This window comes from Tenrec ecaudatus, chromosome 8 (assembly GCF_050624435.1).
Source record: "Tenrec ecaudatus isolate mTenEca1 chromosome 8, mTenEca1.hap1, whole genome shotgun sequence".
Lineage (NCBI taxonomy): Eukaryota > Metazoa > Chordata > Mammalia > Afrosoricida > Tenrecidae > Tenrec > Tenrec ecaudatus.
The window spans coordinates 74,168,653-74,190,286 of NC_134537.1; the positions used below are offsets into that span (position 1 = coordinate 74,168,653).

The window sequence follows — 21,634 nt, forward strand, 5'->3', positions numbered from 1 at the left end:
TTCTACAACTTACAGAAATGAAAAGGAGTTTTAATGAAGAGAGTTTCTAGATGGAGAACTTTGGGAGGTTATGATGTTGCAGAAACATGCCCTTCAGGTTTGGTCATATGAAAATTGATGGTGATTTTAGAAGGGAATTGCTTTACAATTCCACTCATTGAACAACATCAGTTCTGGTGTTTGTGTACTTCATATGAAATATGTTTTGGAAATCCAGACACCCAAATACTAAAAAAAATGTTGATTTAGGCAAATTTATGTCCACACATATTTCCTGTTGATTATATATAGTATTTGGGAAATACAATTCAAACAGATGATTTCTGAAATTTTCAAATTGTGAAATAAATAGTGAGTCAGAACACTTGGAAGTCTGCTTAAAAGTACACAAGTACTTAAAGTTTGGTGCATGATACAATAGGAACAGTGTGAGTTATATCTAATTTTCACTTGTTGACTGATAGATAACTTCTTAACCATTATGGTATTACCCCTTCACGAAAACACACCAAATATATATCATACCCTTCTTATATTGTGAGTCAAATCATCAATCCACAAAATACAGGCCCATTCTGGCTTCCACTAATCAGTGCCAATAATTTTTGAAATCAATTATTCCCTTAAAAGCTAATCTTACCAAAAAACATCACCGAGGAAGTGGGGATCCTCAAGAAATGCTTCGTGTAATAGGTGTACACTGAGTATTTATCGCTTTTAAAGAATCTCATATGTATTAGTAGAAGTTAACAGAAGAATAGAAGAGAGAAGCTTGCTTCATTTTAATAACATCTTCATGCCACACCCAGGAGAGTTGCCAAAGATCAACAAAACCAAGAGGCTAACTCACTGCCATCAAGTCAATTCCAGCTCATAGCAACCTTCCGTAGTTGCTGACATTGTAAATATTTATGGGAGGAATACAGCCTCATCTTTCACCTGCGTTGATGGGCTGGATATTATTTATTAGAGGCTAAGACTGCATACTCACGCTGGCTGTCCTGATGGTGGAGTAGATTGACCATTAGCCTGCCTAACCCACCTGTTGTGGTGAGGAAGAAAGATGAGCTTGTCTGCTCCGGTAAAGATCAAAAGTCTGGAGACCCCAGGGAACAGTCCGACTTTGTCCTACTGAGGGGCTCAAAGATGGAATTGACTCAGTGTCAGCAGTTAACATTTAAAACAAATTTATTTAGTTCTGTTTTTAAGTCTGGATAAATCAGAGTTGAGGAAATCAGTAACTAATGACTTTATTGATACTTGGAGAGTTGAATTGATGAGAACATAATGAGAAAATGACAGCAATAAAAATAAAACTTATTTTGTATGTTTTGATATGTTTCTATGAACTTAATATTATAAAGATTTAGTAGGACTTAAATCATATGAAGATATATTCTTCTAGACAAAAGAAGTCTTCATTATAATTCTTCACTCTAAATCTGCAGAAACATATCGACTGATACAGAGTTGAATTGATGAGAACATAATGATTAATTATCTTTTACTTTTTGATATTTTTCTATAAGCTATAAGCTATTAATAATTGTAGAGAGTTAGTTGGACTTAAACTATTAATCGAGACAAATGGCCTCTTCATTATAATTCTTCTCTATAAATCAGCAGAAACATAAACCATGGTTATATACTTAGCTTTAGTTATAATAATCCTGGGAAATTATTTGAATTTGAAAATTAAATTTTACTAAGTTGGAGAAGAAATTAATTAAGTAAATTATTAAAAAGAAGTAACACATTAAAATGCCCTAGATCCAGCTGAAAATGTTAACATTTCTTACTTTTCCTTTCACAATACATGGATAAGTAGTACATGTGCACCAAATATAAAAGACATGGGACAGAATGTAAAAGTATTCAGGTAACAATAGTTTAGATATTTTCCTATATACATCTATGATATGTGTGTAGAGTTATAGAATCGTGGGCTATTTACAAACCATGTAACACCTTAAGTGAATATTTTGTATACATTTTCGTCTGTACACTCTTTTTAGTGAATATGTTGCTGCTATTAAGTGCTGTTAATTTGTTCAGTTGTTTGAAATTGTTGACCTTGAAGTTAGTTTACAGCTTATGGAGACCCTATCTATAACAGAACAAAAAATTTTTTATAGATAACAGCCCCTATATATAGCAGAGTAAAATGTTACCTAAAAATGCAGTGGCCATGCCAGTAGACTTGAGTATGTGGACGAGGATGGCTCAGTAGTTTATGCAGTTGTACATGAGGTTACCATGCATTGAGGTTCACTCACAGGCAATTAATACCAGCACCACTTTCAAAGGCCATCACAAAGGTCTGATGAAAGACTTTTGAGGATTGTGTTTGGCTGTTTCTCTTTTATTTCACTCAAGACTGACCATCCTTAACTCTTAGTGTTCCACACTTGCAACCTTTTCTATTGCTGTTAATGTAAACATAACACCCATCCTTCTTCATTCTCATTGAAAGGCATAGGAATTACAATTTTTATTCCTATTCTCCTCCACATATTTAACCATGTGTCTAAGAGAGTAGCAACCAAAATGTGATAAAACAAAATTTTTCCTTGAAAATATATTATAAGATTATATTCATTTATTTCAAATTGCCTGGTGAAATGTCTACCTTACTAGAAGGCAAATATTTCATGTATTTGAAATTCCAGTTAGGATTGTTCATTTGAGCGGAAAGTGCTTTTGTGATATGCGTGTGTGCCTGTGTAGCTACCGGCTGACTGGGATAGCTTGAAAATTTTCTCCAATGGTAAAAAAGGAAGACAGAAATTCCCCCATGTATTTATTCCAACAGGGAGCATTGAGAGAAAGAGAGAGAGAGAGAGAGAGAGAGAGAGAGAGAGAGAGAGAGAGAGAGAGAGAGAGAGAAAGTTTCAACGGTTTTGTGTCCAGCTGGCTCTGGGTTTTGAAATAATATTTACTTCCCTTGAGCACCTTATTTCTTGGAGTCTGCTGGAAAATCTGCTTCACAATATTCTAGTCTGAGTCCACTCACATTGTTTGCAGACAAAGGACACTGAAACGCAGGCACTCTGGTTACACTTAGCAACTCAGCAAAGGGGAATTTCCATTCAAAATGGATTTCCCAGATAAGAGATGAGCTCCCGCCCTCCCCCAAGTGTTGCTGGAGGAGGCAAGCAGGTTAATGCAATTCACAAACTTTCTAACTTTCAAAACATTTTTAACACATCCCTTAGTTTTGAACACTGAATAGAAAAGCTGGGTCTGAAATAAACAGAGAAGTGCTGGGCAAGCAGGGACTGAGAGGCACCTTCTAGTGAGGTGACAAAAGTTATCACTGAATTGGCCCAGGATCATAGCAGGGATGGAGGCGTACAGCTGGCCCTGGGACCAGCTGGCTGAAGGCAAGTCCTGCATAGGGTGCAGTTGCATAAGAGGACTAACATTACAATAGCACTTGCTCCTTCTCCCCGTCACCTCTTTCAAGACAGAACTCTGGGAATCGTGGTATGAAGTAAAGTCATTAATTTAGTTTATATTCTTACTTGTTCACTTCCTGTCCTTGTTTCTACATAGTTTTGAGTTGACTGGGACCTTGATCTGATACTGAAATGAATAGCATAAAAAGCAACAATGACAGCTTTTATTATGTTTTATTTTTTCGAATCCCAGGTTGGTGAGAATCAGCATCCTTTTAAAAATAGATCTAAAAAGGAGCTCCTTGTACTTGCACTGGCATCTGACAGCTAGATGCTTTTCTATTTGTTAACAGTAGTTAACAAACAGGCAGTTAACAGCTAGATGATTTTCTATTTGTACCTAAATTGTAAATTAACTTGTCCCTCTCTCTTTCCATTTGCAGAAGGGGGGATATATATATATAATCAAATTCATTCAGCAATATAGCATGAACACCGGGTCCATAAGTGACTGTGAAGCTGTGTAGCACAGTCTGCTTCTGTTTGTTCTTGACACACCTTAACACCTCCATCCTCAACCTCACTTCCTAACTCAAAAGTCTCTAACTCATCCAGTGTGATTAGTCTGAACTTCAAACTAATTCCTCATGTATAATTCAAAGATGTAATAGCACTGGTCTTGTAAGTTTTTAGCAGAGACAAAATACAAATCCTAAACTCACTGCTATTGAGTCAATTCCAACGGAGAGCTACTTTCTAGGGTTTCCTTGGCTTTCCATCTCTCCAGGAGAGCCTCCCGTCACGTCTCTCCCTCAGAACCGCAGGTGTATTGGAATAGCTGACCTGGTGGCAAACAGTCGAATGCTCACCTGACCAAAGCAAATGTAAGCAAAATAAAAAATCTTTCCTGTTTTGTTTTACAATTCAAATGAACCCATATGGAAATATGTTCTGGATTATATTATTTTAATAGATTTTCTATTACCTAAAAGTTATGGTGATGGTGATAATAATTATAATAATGTCCCAAATCATTATAAAATGATATTGAAACCAAAACAATATTATTCAAGTGTCAAGCATTCTACATGCTTTGACATAGGTTAATCTTTAAAATGACACAATGTAGAAATTATTATTATTTTAACATGGGAATACACTGAAAATCTGTGAGAATAAGTAATTTCTCAAATGGAACCAAGTTTATAAAGGCCTGATTTTGGATTAAACCCACATTCACTTGCTCTCGCTTCACTTACTATAGAGTTGCTTATGTCAAGTTGACCTGCAATTATGTAACTACCACAATACCCAAACTATTTTTAAGTCTAACTCTTTGCCTATGTTCCTAAAATATAGACGGAGTCATAGGACTTCTTAACAAAAATGTTCACTGCCCATCTTCTCTGGGACCTTGAGAATAAATTTAGCATCCTTCGAATGTTGTCTTAAACTATTTCTAACATGGCCCTACCTGACCTTCTAAACTTCACTTTCTCTTTCTTATCTGTCAAGTCTTATCTAAATGCCACCTTCTCTATAAATCCTTACCCGTCCATAAGCAGAAACTATTCGTTATGAATTCTTATAGCATGTGAGTTTTATTTATTAGAGTGTGCTAGGTTTTATCAAACCTCTCTGTGAGGTATAATACAGCCTTTAGAAATCAGGTGTCATAAGCTTGCTTTTCTTCCCTTTAACTCCAAATACCTAAGATGGCATTTTATTGTCTTTTTCTTAAGACCTAGGGATGTATGAATAAATGAATGAATACATTTTATGTAAATTAATTAGTGTTGATTTTGGATGACAAAACATCAATTTTCTCTCTTCTTCTAATTAGCATTCTGCAGCTCAGAACCTATTGCACATCAACAACATCCCTTTGGGCCGCTCAAACAGACTGTTGTTAAGTGCCCACAAATGTTTTCAGATCATAGTGACCCGCTGCATGAGAGCACAAACCATCCTGCTCCTGCAGCAGCCTCACAATCCTTCCTGCGTTGAGCACCTTGTTGTAGCCACTGGGCCAATCCAGCTCATTCCTCCTTTTTTTCTGACCCTTTGCTGGAACTCACAGTTAGATGCTTCTGAAACATATCAGTTTAATGTGTTAAGAATAAAAAATAATAATATTTTATTTCTACCAGATTCAAAAATGAAACTGTAAAACCTACTTAATGTTTAGATGTGTTTCACATTGGTTACAAAACTCAAACTCCCTGGTGTTGAGTCAATTCTGATTCATATCAACTATAAATCTTTACCTAATCAGACAGAATCATCTTTCTCTCATGAAGTAGCTGGTGGGTTTGAACCACTAACCTAGCAGTTAGTATCACAATATTTAATCCAAAGTGCACCCGGGATCTTTTAATATATGGATACATAGGGTAAATTTATAAATAATTAATCACATAAAATTTAGGTCCATTAAAGTAGGTACACTTAGATGAAAACTTCACACACTCTAAGAATTATGCCCGCAAAGGGAAAAGAGGCAAGAGGGAAACTATGCACTGAAGGTGTCCTGCTTATTTAACACTGAACTTTCCAGACAATAGAAGAGAATAGGTACAGGATTAAAATTTAAATAATTTAAAAACAACCAGTCTTGTGGAAAAAATACTCTCTCTAAAAACAAACAAACCAAATTTTACCATCCATCTTCCTCCTTTGGCGTGGTTGGGAGATTGGAATCACGGCTTTGTGGTCAGCTGTCTAACACTCACAGGGGCTCCCTGGGGTCTTATGGAAATCCATAGGAAAATTACACTGCATATGGCATTGAATAATGCCATGTCTTAGGTATTGAATAATAGCATATCCTAGTATTAGGATGAATACTACTTCATCCTAATTTGAAAAATAGTGATTTATTCCTAAAAACATTTCTTAATGTAGATGGATGTATTGATGCCTGACTGTGCTTCAGCAACACATATTGATAGAGGAATAAATAAAAGTTATTTAAAATAGAGACTCTCTACTATATTTTGTATATATAAGATACATTATCCTTTTGTTTTCTCCATTGAGTCCCTAAAATGTTTTTAAATTATTCTTTAATAACTTACTTATTTCCTGAAAGCTAACTTACCCATTGGGTTTCTTCCCTTCTCCAAACTCATACTTGATGACCTCAAGCAGTCAGTCCCTGGACTTCAGTACCCCTTATATGCGTACCGTGAGCATCCTCTCCTCTGTGGCTGTTAGCATGGAACTGAAGAACAATGTACCCAGTTGTCTATTTGAGCAGTTAATTCAAGGTGTAATAAGTATTTCATAATCATATCATTTTCATATCTACCCTATAATTCCTTTCCTCACATGAGACATTCAACCCATCAGTTGCATTAATTCTATTTCAAAGTATACCCATAATTTGATCATTTATTAATAACTAGGTGTTTATTAACCCTATTAAAATATGGATAACTATAGTGGGCTTCTAACTGATCGATGCTCATCCTTCTCTTTCAATCCTTGTCTACTATAATTCCAACCTAACAGGCAGAGTAATAGTTTAAAACACACATTATGTTCCATCACACCTGTGCTGATCTTAAACCATGCCGTCTTCCTCTGTTCCTTTTGAACTTCTGCCTCTTGGCATATGTACAGGTCCCACATGAGCACAGTGAATTGTTCTTGAATTCGTGATCTTTGTAATGTGATCCAGAGTTATTGTTATGATCCACACAGTTGAGTGCTGTTGCATAGTCAATAAAATAGAAGTAAACATCTTTTTGGTGTTCACTGCTTTGAGCCAACATCCTTCTTAGGTCAGCAATGCGATCCCTCGTTTCATGTCCTCTATTGAATGGGGTCTGAATTTCTAAAGGCTCACTGTCAATGTCATTGAATTATTGTCCCCCAAATTTTACTTGAATATTATATTAATGATATTATTTGATAAGTTCCTCATTCGTTTAAGAGATCTTTCTTTGGAATTGGTAAAATGTGGATCTCTTCCAGTCAGTTGGCCAGGTAGCTGTCTTCCCAATTTCTTTGTATAGAAGAATATGAGCTTCCAGTACTTCAAAACCTTTTTGAAATATTTCAATTGATCCTGGAGCCTTGTTATAAGCTGATGCCTTTATTGCTAGTTGGACTCCTTTCAGTTATAAGGTCCATTAAAATGTTTGCATGAGGGAAAGCAAAACTATCTATCTATTATCTATTAATCTATCTCTCTATCATCTCCAGGACTTACTATGAAACTTTCTTATGTGTGGTTCCATACTTTTGTGTTTTAACAAGTCCTCAAGGAGAATTTAGCGATAACAACAATTGAGAACTACCTACCTAAAGCATTATCTTGAAAATATCCTTATGACACTGTTTTTAACCACTGTGAAAATGTGATATAATCCATTAGAAACATGGTCAATGGGGACATGGGAGGGAGATGGCAAGCAGTTTGCTTATATTGGAAGGACTTACTCTATTTCTAATTCAGCGTTTGCCATCTCATTGTACTTTGACTATCAGCAGGTTATTATCTGACCTTTCTGACCTTTCTCTTACTATGTATTTAATGAGGTTAGAGGTATACATAAGTATAAACTCTTGAAATTGATTTGTAGTAAGTTAGCTGTGGAAGCAAACGTATCTTTCCATTCCACTCTCTTACCTGGGCTAGGGCCTTAGGAAGCTTTCAGTAGCATCGCCTCTCCCACCTGACACACATCCCCTCTTCTTGCTCCATTACATTGTTACCTGAAGCTCAAATAATGCGAGGTGTGTAAGTTCTTTCCTGAGGTAAATTTGAGGAGAGTAGGTTAGAACTACCTTACAAGACATGAGTAAGATGCTGAATTCATCTTGTGTTACCCTTATAGCTAATGACTTCAGTTAAATTTAAGATTGTTAGATTGAGCTTATCTATCTAGCAGAAAAGAACTCTCTCATCCTTTCCTTTCTTGCCTGCACCCCACTTGCATGCTTTGCCTTGCTCCCTCTATTCTTTTGTCAGAGTGCTGTCTGGACTCGAGCAATCCGCACGGCTTAGTCCTGGAGTTTCAAACCTGATTCCTCCTCATCTCAGACTCTTTCTCCCTTTGTGCACACCCTCTGAAAATCAGCTTACATAGAATCATTCATGCTTGCGTATCATAGTTCCCTGTTTCACACTCAAAACACAGTTATCCTGATTGCTCCACAGGTTCATTATTTCTCATTGAATACACGGTGGGGAGAACATTCTGCTTGTGAGCATTTGTATAATAAGTTAGTCAGGAGTTCCTTAATCGTGAGCAAACTCTTTAAAAATGCTGTTTCTGTGACAACCAGCAGGCTTTGGATTTGTATCACTTACCCTAGTTCTAACTAAACTTGAGACACTGAATATATGCATGACTGGCACTTTTTACAGTAAATTACATCTCATAGACTATTAACAAGGGAACCCTCGTAACGTGGTGGTTACGGGCTGAGCTGCAACCCACAAGGTAAGCAGTTTGAAACCACCAGCCGCTCCAAGGGAGAAACACACAGTTTTCTACATCCAGACACAGGTAACAGTTTCAGAAATTTACAAGGGTAGTTCTACCCTGTCCTACAAGGTCACCATGAGTTAGTGGCAGTGAGTGAGTATTTTAACGCAGCATATGTTAAAAGTCCCTTTAAGATGGTGCCTGACTCACAGGGAATTCAGGGTGGATGATACCTTCAGTACCAAGGGTGTGAGGGGCGATGCTGGGAGAGTGGAGGGTGAGTGGGTTGGAAAAGGGGAACCAATTACAAGGATCTACATGTGACCTCCTCCCTGGGAGATGGACGACAGAGAAGGTAGCGGGGGAGACTCCGGATAGGGCAAGATATGACAAAATAACAATGTATAAATTACCAAGGGCATATGAGGGAGGAAGGAGCGGGGAGGAAGGGGAAAAAACAGAGGACCTGATGCAAAGGGCTTAAGTGGAGAGCAAATGCTTTGAGAATGATTGGGGAAAGGAATGTGCGGATGTGCTTTATACAATTGATGTATGTATATGTATGGATCATGATAAGAGTTGTATGAGCCCCTAATAAAATGTTTTTTAAAAAAAGATGATGCCTGACAATCCTTAAAGATACAGCACCTGGGCTCTTACAGGCTTAAAGATAAACAAGCGGAAGTCTAGCTCAGAAGCAACAAACCCCACATGGAAGAAGCACAGGAGCCTGTGCGACAATGAGGTGTCAAAGGGATCAGGTATCAGGCATCAAATAACCAAAAAATCATATCATTGAGAAGGAGGGAGAGCGCGGAGGGGGGACCCAAAACCCATCTGCAGGCAACTGAACATCCACTTACAGAAGGGTCGTGTGGAGGAGATGAGCCAGTTAGGGTGCAGTGTAGCAATGATGAAACATATAACTTTCCTCTAGTTCTTAAATGCTTCCTTCCCCACTATCATGACCCAATTTTACCGGACAAATCCAGCTACACCAGAGGATGTACAATGGTACAGATAGGAACTGGAAACACAGGGAATCCAGGATTGATTATCCCTTCAGGACCAGTGGTGAGAGTGGCGATGCCAAGAGGGTGGAGGGAGGGTCGGGTAGAAAAAGGGAACTGATTACAAGGATCTACATATAACCTCTTCCCTGAGGGATGGACAACAGAAAAATTGATGGAGGGAGACATTGGATGAAGGGAAACATTGGACAGTGCAAGGCATGACAAAATAATAATAAATTATCAAGGGTTTGTGTAGGAGGGATGGTCAGAAGGGAGGGAAAAAAAGAGGAGCTGATACAAAGGGCTCAAGTAGTAAGAAAATGTTTTGAGAATGATGATGGCAACATATGTACAAACGACCTTGACACAATGGATGTATGTATGGATTATGATGAGCCGTATGAATCCCCAATAAAATTAGGATTAAAAAAGGAAAAAAGATTTTTCTTTTATCTTTTTCAGAGAAATAAAGTCTTTTCGTTCCCTCCTCCCTTTGTTGTTATTATTGTTTGTTGCTGTTTTAAAGTATTTGAGAGTAAATCTCAAATACATGTTAGAAAAGCAAGTATGGTATGGACCTGCATGAGTTTTTACATAATTAGGCTTGACATCCTCTACTAATTTTTAAATGTGTTCATTATCTAAAGATCAATGTAGCTATAAATTGTAATGATCCAAAATAGAGAAGAGGCTTCAGAAACCTTATAATGGAAGACTACTAATTAGAAATAGAGAGAGAGATAGCTTACCTTGTACTTTTTAATTTATTTTATTTTTAGAATTCAAATGTCTTAAAGTAATTTCTTTTCTTATAATATCATCTGATTTCATCCTGTATTTGATGTAAAATTACCATACCAAATGAGCCATTCAAATTAGCAGTGAATTATGGCTCAAAGTATTAGAAGTGATTATGCTTGTGAGTAACTTGATATTTTAATAGAATATGGAGCCTGACAGGGTTAATAGTTGTTAGCATATGCTGTGACACTTCACATGAAGAGAAACACATAGTGAGACTATCAAATTCATATATGATTTTATATATCATATTTTACATGTCAAATGCATTCTATGTAAAACATAAGCTTATCTGGCAATTAAAAAAGATATCCTGAGATGATTATTTCTGCTCAATTTAGTAAAAAGATGCATTTCTAGAAATAATGAGTAGGCACGTATTAAGATTTTATGCTCGGGGACAAGAGAAATAATTGTTCCAGGTTTAGATACTGTGAGAATTTTAATTTTTACAAAGCTGTAGATTCTTGGGAATTAAACAATGTAAAGTTTCCTGATCCTTTTTCTCCAAATCTACACGTGCTCCCATTAGTTACGCCCCAAGTCTACTTTTGTGGAAAACATCTGTGGTATCTTTTGAAATAGTTTTACCTTACCAATTAATATTAAACAGCGTTGTTCAGATAAAATTTACCATCAAGATTTTTAAAATACTCATTCAGGAAACAAATAGCCAAAGTTCAAAGTTTCAGCATTCTTTCCCTTCTTATAGAAGTGTACCAGGATTAACCAAATCAATACTGTCTAGTCCTTCCACTTTCGGGAACACTGCAGATGAAGATAAGCAATCAGTTCGGATTCCACAAATGAGCTGACCGAAGTAACAGTTGTTCATTAGAGTAAAATGCTGGAAGCACTGCAAACTATCAGAGGGCGCTGCTCCTTCCTTATCTCCTTTAAGTACACCTTAAAAACCCTGCCGACTCGCTAGTAAAAGTGGATTTCACAACTTCAATGGCTTAAAATTGCATTCCAAAGCCCAAATCAAAACTCATTCTCTCTAAATAAAATTCCATAGTAATATTGTTGTATTGGAAGAAGAACACCCACAAACTACTATTATCAGATTCATAAATACTAAAGAATGTCAAAAATTCACTTAGACTGATGCCTACTGGAACTTTTCCAAAGACTGGAGATTAGATTGAAGCATTGTGTCTGTGGATGAGGGACTGAGCACAACTTGGAGAAGAAAGTACCATCGTTTTTCACATAAAGCAGATTCCACTCTCTGTGAAAATCTTACAGGCACATCAATCTAAAAGAAGTCATTCAATCAGTGGGCCACGGTGTTCTGACACAGAGTAATTTCCTTGCTAATTTCGGTGTTTGTTGGATATTTTGAGATTTACAGAGGGGGTTTAGCTAAGACTAGAGAATTTAGTTCAGATCATTGATTTCTAACTGTAAAAATAAACAAATAAATAAATTACTTTAAAGGTGTTTACTTGTTTGTTTCTCAAATACCTAGACATTTAGTTAGACTACTTGGAATAAAGCATTCCGTAGAAGAAATGTAAGTGAAAGCAAAATAAAGCACACCAGCACACAGTTAAGGGTCTATTCACAGCATTAGACTGCGAATTGCAGGGAAAAGACAAAACACAAATTTAATTTTCTGGGAGTTTACAAAGTAGCTGGCGAAATAAGCCAAGTATTATGCTTATTTAACTAACAGTACTGTACAAGATTAATAGTTAGGAAATTGTTTCAATTATAGCTTCATGTTTACGGGATTCAGAATGTGATACAAGTAAAATTATATCTATTTAAATGAGATTTTAGCAAGAAGTGTGCACCACATATGCTCAGATCTGTGTGTGCTTTCAGTACAGTAGAGTCTACGGAAACAAGGCAAACTCGCAGTGTGTGGCCCTGTAGATGGGCAGTGTCACAATCCAGAGGTAGAACACAAAGATGATGAGGTTGATCGAGTCCCTTAGATTTGTAAAATGAAATGGCCTGTGTTAAGGTGTGTGATTATAGTTCAAACTTGTTGCCATTGAGAAAATTCTGACGCGTGGCAGCTCTCTATGCTTCACAAGAGCTGTTTCACAAAGCTGTTTGCTTGCTAAAATCCCATAGAAATAGATTGCCAGGTTTTTTTTTTCCACTGAGCTTCTTGTTGTATTCAAACTGCCAACCTTCTGGTTAGTATCCAAGAGCAAGTCAGTTGCAACGATGAAAGACCTCTATTATGTATAATGTTGTGATTGTTGTTAGGCATCATCAATTGTTTCCAACTCATAGTGATTCTAGGCACTAAAGGATGAAACAAAACTTGATCTTGCACCACCCATTCCTAAGTTAGTGCCCACACTTGCGGTGTGATTATTTACCTGTCGCCTTGAGGGTTTCCCCTTTACTTTACTAATTATGTCCATCTCCTGTAACTCGTCCCTTATAACAATAAACCCAAAGCATGGGAGACAAAGACTTGTCATCCTTGTTTCTAAGGAGCATGCTGACTGACCTTCTTCTAAAACAGATTCATTTGTTCTTCTAGAAGTCCTTGGTGTACGAGGGGGTACCCCACCCCCAAAAGAAAAGTATCTCTGCTGGCAGCAGTTTTCATAGCATGCAGTTTTCCTGCTAGGTGAGCATCTAGCTACTCGCTCTGATTTAGTGCACCTGGTGGCATTTCCTGGGAAGATTCTCTCTGGTCACAGTGAATGTTTTGGTAAAAGCATTGTCACTTGAACCTCATTTTGAGTGATGGCCGATTTTAAAAGAAAAGCACATGACTGTGAAACTTTGGTTCCTATTCAGGAAAAAATGTGATGCACAAACTGTTGTGATGTTGAACACAGCTTACAGGGGCAGCACTATGGGGAAAAACTCAAGGGTATGAGTGGTTTTCTCATTTCAAAAAAGGTAAAATGTTGATTGATGACAAACCTCATTCTGCATGTCCATCAATTTTCCGACGGACAAAAATGTTAACAAAATCCATGCACTTGTGCTCAAAGACGCACAACGGGCTTGAAGAGCTGGGGAGTTATCTGGCCTGTCTTCGACTCAGTTCAGGGAACTTTAACAGAAGATTTGGGAATGAGAAGGGTCGCTGTGAAATTCATGCCTCCACATGCTGTGCTTTCAAAGAAGAGCTCTGAAGCGACCATATCTTTTCCCCAAGGTCATTACTGGTAACAAGACAAGGTGCTATTCTTTTTTTTTTTTAACATTTTATTAGGGACTCATACAACTCCTATTACAATCCATACATACATCAATTGTGTAAAGCACATCTGTACATTCCTTACCCTCATCATTCTCAAAACATTTGCTCTCTGCTTAAGCTCTTGGCATCAGGTCCTCTTTTTTTCCCCTCCCTCCCTGCTACCCGCTCCCTCATGAACCCTTGATAATATATAAATTATTATTTTGTCATATCTTGCCCTGTCAGACGTCTCCCTCCACCCCCTTTTCTGTTGTCCATCCCCCAGGGAGGAGGTCACATGTAGATCCTTGTAATAGGTTCTGCTTTCCAACCCACTCACCCTCTACCCTCCCAGTATTGCCCCTCACACCCCTGGTCCTGAAGGTATCATCCACCCTGGATTCTCTGTGCCTACAGCTCCTGTCTGTACCAGTGTACAACCTCTGCCCTATCCAGTCCTGCAAGGTAGAATTCGGATCATGGTAGTTGGGGGGCGGGGGGAGGAAGCATCCAGGATCTGGGGGAAACTGTAGACAAGGTGCTATTCTTGTAACCCTTAAAACAAACATGAATCAAGCCAGTAGAAGCTGCCATCGTCCCCTCACATTCATCATATGAAATTAAAGATTGACATGATTCTCATTTGAATTCTTCATGTCAGGGGGATAGTGCATTTGGAGTTCATTCCACCAAGTCAGACTGTTAATCAAGATTTTATTTAGAGGTTCTGAAAAGCTGTGTAACAGTATATGTCAAAAGGCCTGATTTGTAGTAGACAGAGGACTGGTTTTGACACCATGACAATGCACCTGCTCACACGGCCATCTCCGAGCAACAGATTTGGGTGAAAAACCAGCATGCCTCTCTCGGCCCGTGCACCTTACTCACCTGATTTTTCTCCGTGTGACTTCTTTTTTGCTTCTGCAAATGATGAGGGACATGAAAAGACAGCAATTTGACAATGTAGAACAGGTGACGAGGGAGGTGCTGTCAGCCATCCAAACAGATGAGTTTGAAAACTGTTTCCAAAATGGAATCGCAGATTTGACAAATGTATTAAATATAACAGAGAGTACTTTGAAGGTGATAAAGTTGCTTTGTAAAAAAAAAATCTATATGGCTTTGGGGGGGGGGATTCCAGTGTTTCAGGGGGTGTACCCCCATCTTCATTATTCTTTGCCAATGCTACAATTCAGATGGACCAATATTTTTTGAGTCTCAGTTTTCATTATCCATCACTCATATATATATATGGGGGTAATTGAAAATTGTGTAATAATGTGTACTACATTATATATTGATTATATGCATTGTTATTTGGTACATATGCCTATACACTACTGTATCAGCTATTGTAAAAAGAATGCCAAATATCTGTCTACTTTCACATACAGCCTTACACATAGAGTATCAGACAACTCAACATAGAAATGACTGTACATGTACAGTGGATTGCAGTTTCAGGGAAGTAGCCAATGCCTTCACCTGCCATTCTACCCTTGAAATTCCATTAAGAAACAATTAGCTCCCTCATATGGAGGTCATAATAGGCACCTGTGGAGATGATGACTCAATTGAGATGCTGATTATCTGTTAAAGGAAATGGGGGCATCCATTAAAATGTGACTATAATTTTGCTGTACATATTTCTGAGATTCATTTTTGAAAAAATAGTAAATAATCAGCAAATATTTATTGAGATTATTATAAAGGCAAGGACCAGTATAAAAAAATGATGCTTGGCTACAAAAATATCGCAATTTATATTTGGAAATAAGTTTTAAAAATGAATTGATAAATGATACAACTTTCTTTCTATATTACACATATGAGAATACAAGTGAATTTTATAAGTACTGCTTTACTTTTACTTCATACATGCTACTTATCCACCTATTATAATCGAGTTCGTTGACTTGAGGAAGTCTGTATTAGATGTGATACAAGACCCTGTATTTACATATATATATATGCATTGCATTTTCTCATGAAAATTGATTTTTTAATTTTAGTGCATTCATTTTGAGGAAATTATGCTGTCAAATAAGGACCCCTGATGCCACACTGTGGGGTGTCTAATTTAAAGATTAGATTTGTTTTGGTTGATTCATTTGTTTCTAACTTTTTAAGAAAATAATTTTATTTGGGGCTCCTACAACTCTTATCAAAATCCATACACACATCCATTGTGTCAAGCTCATTTGTACATTTGTTGCCATCATCATTCTCAAAACATTTGCTTTTACTTGAGCCCTTGGTATCAGCTCCTCATTTTTCCCCTCCCGCCCCGCTCCCCTCTCCCTCATCAATCCTTGATAATTTATACACACTGTCAGATATCTCACTTCACCTACTTTTCTGTTGCCCATCCCCCAGGGAGGAGGTTATATGTAGTTCTTTGTAATTGGTTCCCCCTTTCTACTCCACCTTCCTATCACCCTACTCGTATCGCCACTCTCACCACTGATCCTAAAGGGATAATCTGTCCTGGAATCCCTGTGTTCCCAGTTCCTATCTGTGCCAGTGTACATCCTCTGGTTCAGCCAGATTTGTAAGGTAGAATTTGGATCATGATAGTTGGGGTTGGGGGTGTGTGTGTGGAGGGCGCATTTAAGAACTAGAGGAAACTTGTATGTTTCATTGTTGCTACACTGTACCATGACTGGCTCATCTCCTCACCACAACCCTGTGTAAGGGGATGTCCAGTTGTCTACAGATTGACTTTGGGTCCCCATGCTACACTTTCCCTCATTCACAATGATATGATTTTTTGTTCTTTGATGCCTAATACCTGATCCCTTCGCTGGTGTGCTTCTTCCATGTGGGCTTTGTTGTTTCTGATCTAGATGGCCACCCGTTTACCTTTAAGCCTTTAACACCCCAGATGCTATATCTTTTGATAGCCGGGCACCATAAGCTTTCTTCACCACATTTGCTTAAGCAATTTGTTTTCAGCAATTGTGTCTGGAAAGTGAGCATCATAGAATGCCAGTTAAATATAATAAAGTGTTCTTGCATTGAGGGAGTACTTGAGTGGAGGCCCAATGTCCATCTGCTACTTTAATACTAAAGCTATAAATATATGCACCTAGATCTATTTCACCATCATCATATATAAATATATTTACATATTTACATGCCTGTATTAGACCTCTATAAATGCCCTTTGCCTCCTAGTTTTTTAGGTATAAGGCATCATGCAAAAAAGGGATATATGTGTGTATATGTGTATATATATGTGTGTGTATGTGTATATATGTGTGTATAAATATATATATACATACCATATTGAATGAAGGGGGAAGTGCAGAGTGGAGACCCAAGGCCCAAGTGTCAGCCAATGGAGATCCTCTCACCCTTTGTGTTTTGCCTCTATATGGTGTTGTCAGAACGGGTGCAATTGCCCACTTTGTCTCCAGTGTTGTCCACTGTAGGGCTATGGGTCATTGAGCATCAAGATTATATCTTAAAACACACCAGATAATGTGGAAGAAAGTTGAGGCTGCTCACACTATAAAGATTGGCAGTCTCCGGAATCCCTACACAGGGTTGCTATGAGTTGGAAAAAGTTAGTGGTTTTGATCAACTTTGACAGATGAAAATTCAATCAAAGAAAAGGTAAATAAATTATCAGGTGATTAATCAAGGTACATTTTAATTTTAATGTTATACTTAAGGCACTTTAATCAATCCTTTAGTCCATCTAACAGATGTTCAAATGCACTGATTCTTCTTCACTATTTCCTCTTCAATGTCCAATTTTCACACAAGGCAAGTGACAATACCCATGGTTTGGAACAGGTGTATCTTAGTCTTCCAACTAACTTCCTTGCCCTTCAGTACTTAAAAGATGCCTGTGCAACAGATTTACCCAACGCGGCATATCATTGTTCTCTTGTCTGCTGCTTTCATGGGCATTCATTATGGGTCCAAGAAAGATGGAATCCTTGACAACTTCAATTCTTTCTCCATTGATAATTAGTACAGTTGTGAGGATATTGGTCGTCTTTACATTGATATGTAAGTCCATACATGAAGGCTGCCATCCTTGATGTTCATAAGCAAGTGCTTCAAGCTTTCCTCGCTTTCAGCAAGCAAGATCATCAGCATTTAATAAGCCTCCCTCCAATTCTGCTGCTGCATTTTTCATACAATCCAGCTCCCCTGATTATTTGTTCAGCATAAAGACGGAATATATGTGGTGAGAAATATAACCTTGACATACACCTCTCCTGATTTTAAACCATACAATATTTTTTGCTCTTTTTGCACAATAGCCTCTTAACCCATGTATAGGTTCAGCATGAGCACAATTAATTAATTTGAAATCTCAGGCTTCTCAAGGCTATCTGTGGTTGGTTATGATTCACCTAGTAAAATACATTGACTTGGTCAATAAAACACACTTTAATATCTCTGGTATTCTCCTTTTTCGGTCATATTCAATCAGCAATGATTTCCCTTGTTCCATATTATCTTCTCAATCTGACCTGATCCTCTCGCAGTTATTAGCTTATGTAATAACTATGATAAAGAGGACTTGTCAGGGTCTTTTCTTTTTTTTTAAAACAATTTATTAGGGGCTCATACAACTCTTATCACAGTCCATACATATACATACATCAATTGTATAAAGCACATCCATACATTCCCTGCCCCAATCATTCTCAAAGTATTTGCTCTCCACCTAAGCCCTTTGCATCAGGTCCTCTTTTTTTTATCCCTCCCTCCCCGCTCCTCCCTCCCTCATGTGCCCTTGGTAATTTATACATCGTTATTTTGTCATATCTTGCCCTATCCGGAGTCTCCCTTCCCCCCATTCCCTGCCGTCTCTCTCCCAGGAAGGAGTTCACATGTGGATCCTTGTAATCAGTTCCCCCTTTCCAACCCACTTGCCCTTCACTCTCCCAGCATTGCCCCTCACACCCTTGGTCCAGAAAGTATCATCCACCCTAGATTCCCTGTGCCTCCAGCCCTCATATGTACCAGTGTACAGCCTCTGCCCTATCCAGCCCTGCAAGGTAGAATTCGGATGATGGTAGTTGGGGGGAGGAAGCATCCAGGATCTGGGGGAAAGCTGTGTTCTTCATCGGGACTACCTCGCACCCTGACTGACCCATCTCCTCTCCTAAACCCCTCTATGAGGGGATCTCCATTGGCCGACACTTGGGCCTTGGGTCTCCACTCTGCACTTCCCCCTTCATTCAATATGGTATATATACATATACATACATGTATACATATATAATATACATACACACATATATATACATATACACACATATATCTTTTTTTTTTTGCATGATGCCTTATACCTGGTCCCTTTTGGCACCTCGTGATCGCACTGGTCAGTGTGCTTCTTCCATGTGGGCTTTGTTGCTTCTGAGCTAGATGACCGCTTGTTCACCTTCAAGCCTTTAAGACCCCAGACACTATCTCTTTTGATAGCCGGACACCATCAGCTTTCTTCACCACATTTGCTTATGCACGTCAGGGTCTTTTCTAACATTCACTTTCATCTTTCCATTTTTTCTTTTTTAATTGTCCTATAGTTTTCTTCATGAATGCTGTCCTTGTTGTTATTCCACAGTTCATCAGGTCTTATGCCATTAGTGTTCCATGCAAAAACCTGTTCTCAAAATTCAGGTGAGATATGTTCAAGACCATATTTTGGCTCCCATGGACTTGTTTTTATTTTCTTCAGCTTCAACTTGAACTTGTATAGGAGCAATTAATGGTCTGCTCCACAGTCAGCCTCATTTGGCTGCTGATATTGAAATTCTCCATGTTCTCTTTCCACAGATATAAATGTGATTCCTTTGTATTCTATCTGGTGAAGTGTCTATGTATAATTGTTTTTGTTCTTGGGGAAAAAAAACACAGGTGCTATAAACTAGTAGTTGGTTATAAAATTCTATCATATGATCTCCAGCTTAATTTGTATTCCACGAACATATTTTCCAACTTCTTCTATGTTTCCAACTTTTGCATTCCATTCATCAATAATAATCAATGCATCCCGGGTGCATTTTGATCAAGTTGAGACTGATGGAATAGATTTAATTCTTTAATTTCTTCATCATGAGCTTTAGTATTTGGTGCATAAATTTGAATAAGAGGTATGTTGATGGGATTTCCTTAACTGGGGATAAAGATAATCCTGTCACAAGCAGCATTATATTTCAAGCTAGATCTTGAAATTTCCTTTTGGATGATGTATGTGATGTCATTGTTCCTGATTTTCTAATTCCCAGTTTAGTAAGCCATATGATTATCTGCTTCACAATGACCAATACCAGTCTATTTCAACTCACTAATGTCTAGGATATCAATCTTTAATTTTATTACTTCTAATTTTCTTCTTTGACTCATACACCATACACTTGAGGTTCCAATTATTAATTGGTGCTTGTAACTGTGTCTTACTTTGAGTCATAGGAAGATTCCCAAGGCCTTTACTGCCACAGGCTTTCCTCCATCCACATCCTCATGTTTTGAGAAGGCAGCCCTTCTGTGGGCATAGACTGAGTACTTTTTGACCTGATGGGTTCAACTTTTGGCACCATCTCTGACAATGCTCTGCTCCTGTTGGTGAGTTTTCAGTATCTGACAATGTTTCAGGTTTTATACCCAGTATTTCAAGTGGCTAATTCCTTATAAGCTGACAGCCTATTTCTTCTTCTTGTCTGTTCTTAGTTTGGAAGTTACTGAAACCTGTTTACTTTGGCTGACCCTGCTGGTATTTGAAATGCCAGTAAAATAGCCTCCAGCAGCACAGCAGTACACAATCCACCACAGCAGACAAAATGACAAATAAGTGGTAGAAAAACCCAAATTAGACATCCACAAAGAAGAATAACCATGTTGACAAAATTCTAGCAGGGTCAGCCCGAGTGGGCAGTTTCCAGACTAAGGCACACTAAAAAGCAAAGTTTAGTAATCTACCCTAGAGAATGAGTCAATAAAAATGGAATGGATCACAAAATAATATTACTCAATATAGTGCTACAGGATCATCTCTCTAGGTTAAAAACTAATAAAACTCATTATGATGGAGTCAATCAAGCAACTGTGACCCTGTAGGGCAGGGTAGAAGTAGCCCAAAGCGTTTTCACGATACCCAATATTATAAAGGCAGACAGCAGCAGGAAGCAGTTTCCTATGTTACCTCGCAAAGGCCTGCCATTATTCAAAACAGGTGTGGCGGCTAATGAGACAATGCAAAAAGGTGAGGCTCATGCAGTCCATTTCCTCATTGCCAGGAAGGGAAATCAACAGTAAAGGACTTGAAATCAGTACCCAAATCCACTGTTATCATGCCAATTCCAACCCATAGTAGTCATGTACGGGGTTTCTAATCCTGTAAATCTTAGAGAGCAAAGAGCCTCTTCTCTTTCTGGCAGAAAAGATGGTGGTTTTAACCACCATTCGGGTTAGCAATCGAGTGCCTAGCCGACACTGTTTTCAGCTAAATTCATAGTATGTAAGGTAATGCCTTGTAAGTAACCCAAATTATAATTCAGTAGTTACTTCAAAGTTATTTTCAAATTTATGTACTTATAACCTTCCTGCTGTGCTACCTTTGACCTTGCTAAGTCTGATTTTTACATAAAAATATTGTGAATTAAAAAGCGTTTTACAATACTTGGGCTGCTAGAGTGGCGGCAAAATATGACAATCGAGGGCGGTGTGGGACCGGCGTGTGTTGTTCGGGTGTGTGTGTGGGGGGTCACTGAATTCCACCCTACTCCCTGGCACCTAACCACAGCACACCGCTAGAGCAGATTTTAACCCACGAATGCTGTTTCAGGAAAGCAGTGTGAT

General features: G+C 38.1%; 1 protein-coding gene across 1 annotated transcript in view; it reads right to left on the minus strand.

Annotated features, from left to right (window-relative positions):
• CSMD1 (CUB and Sushi multiple domains 1) overlaps positions 1-21,634 on the minus strand; it is a 1,770,408-nt gene that overhangs the window by 899,753 nt on the left and 849,021 nt on the right. The gene's annotated exons all lie outside the window — the stretch shown is intronic.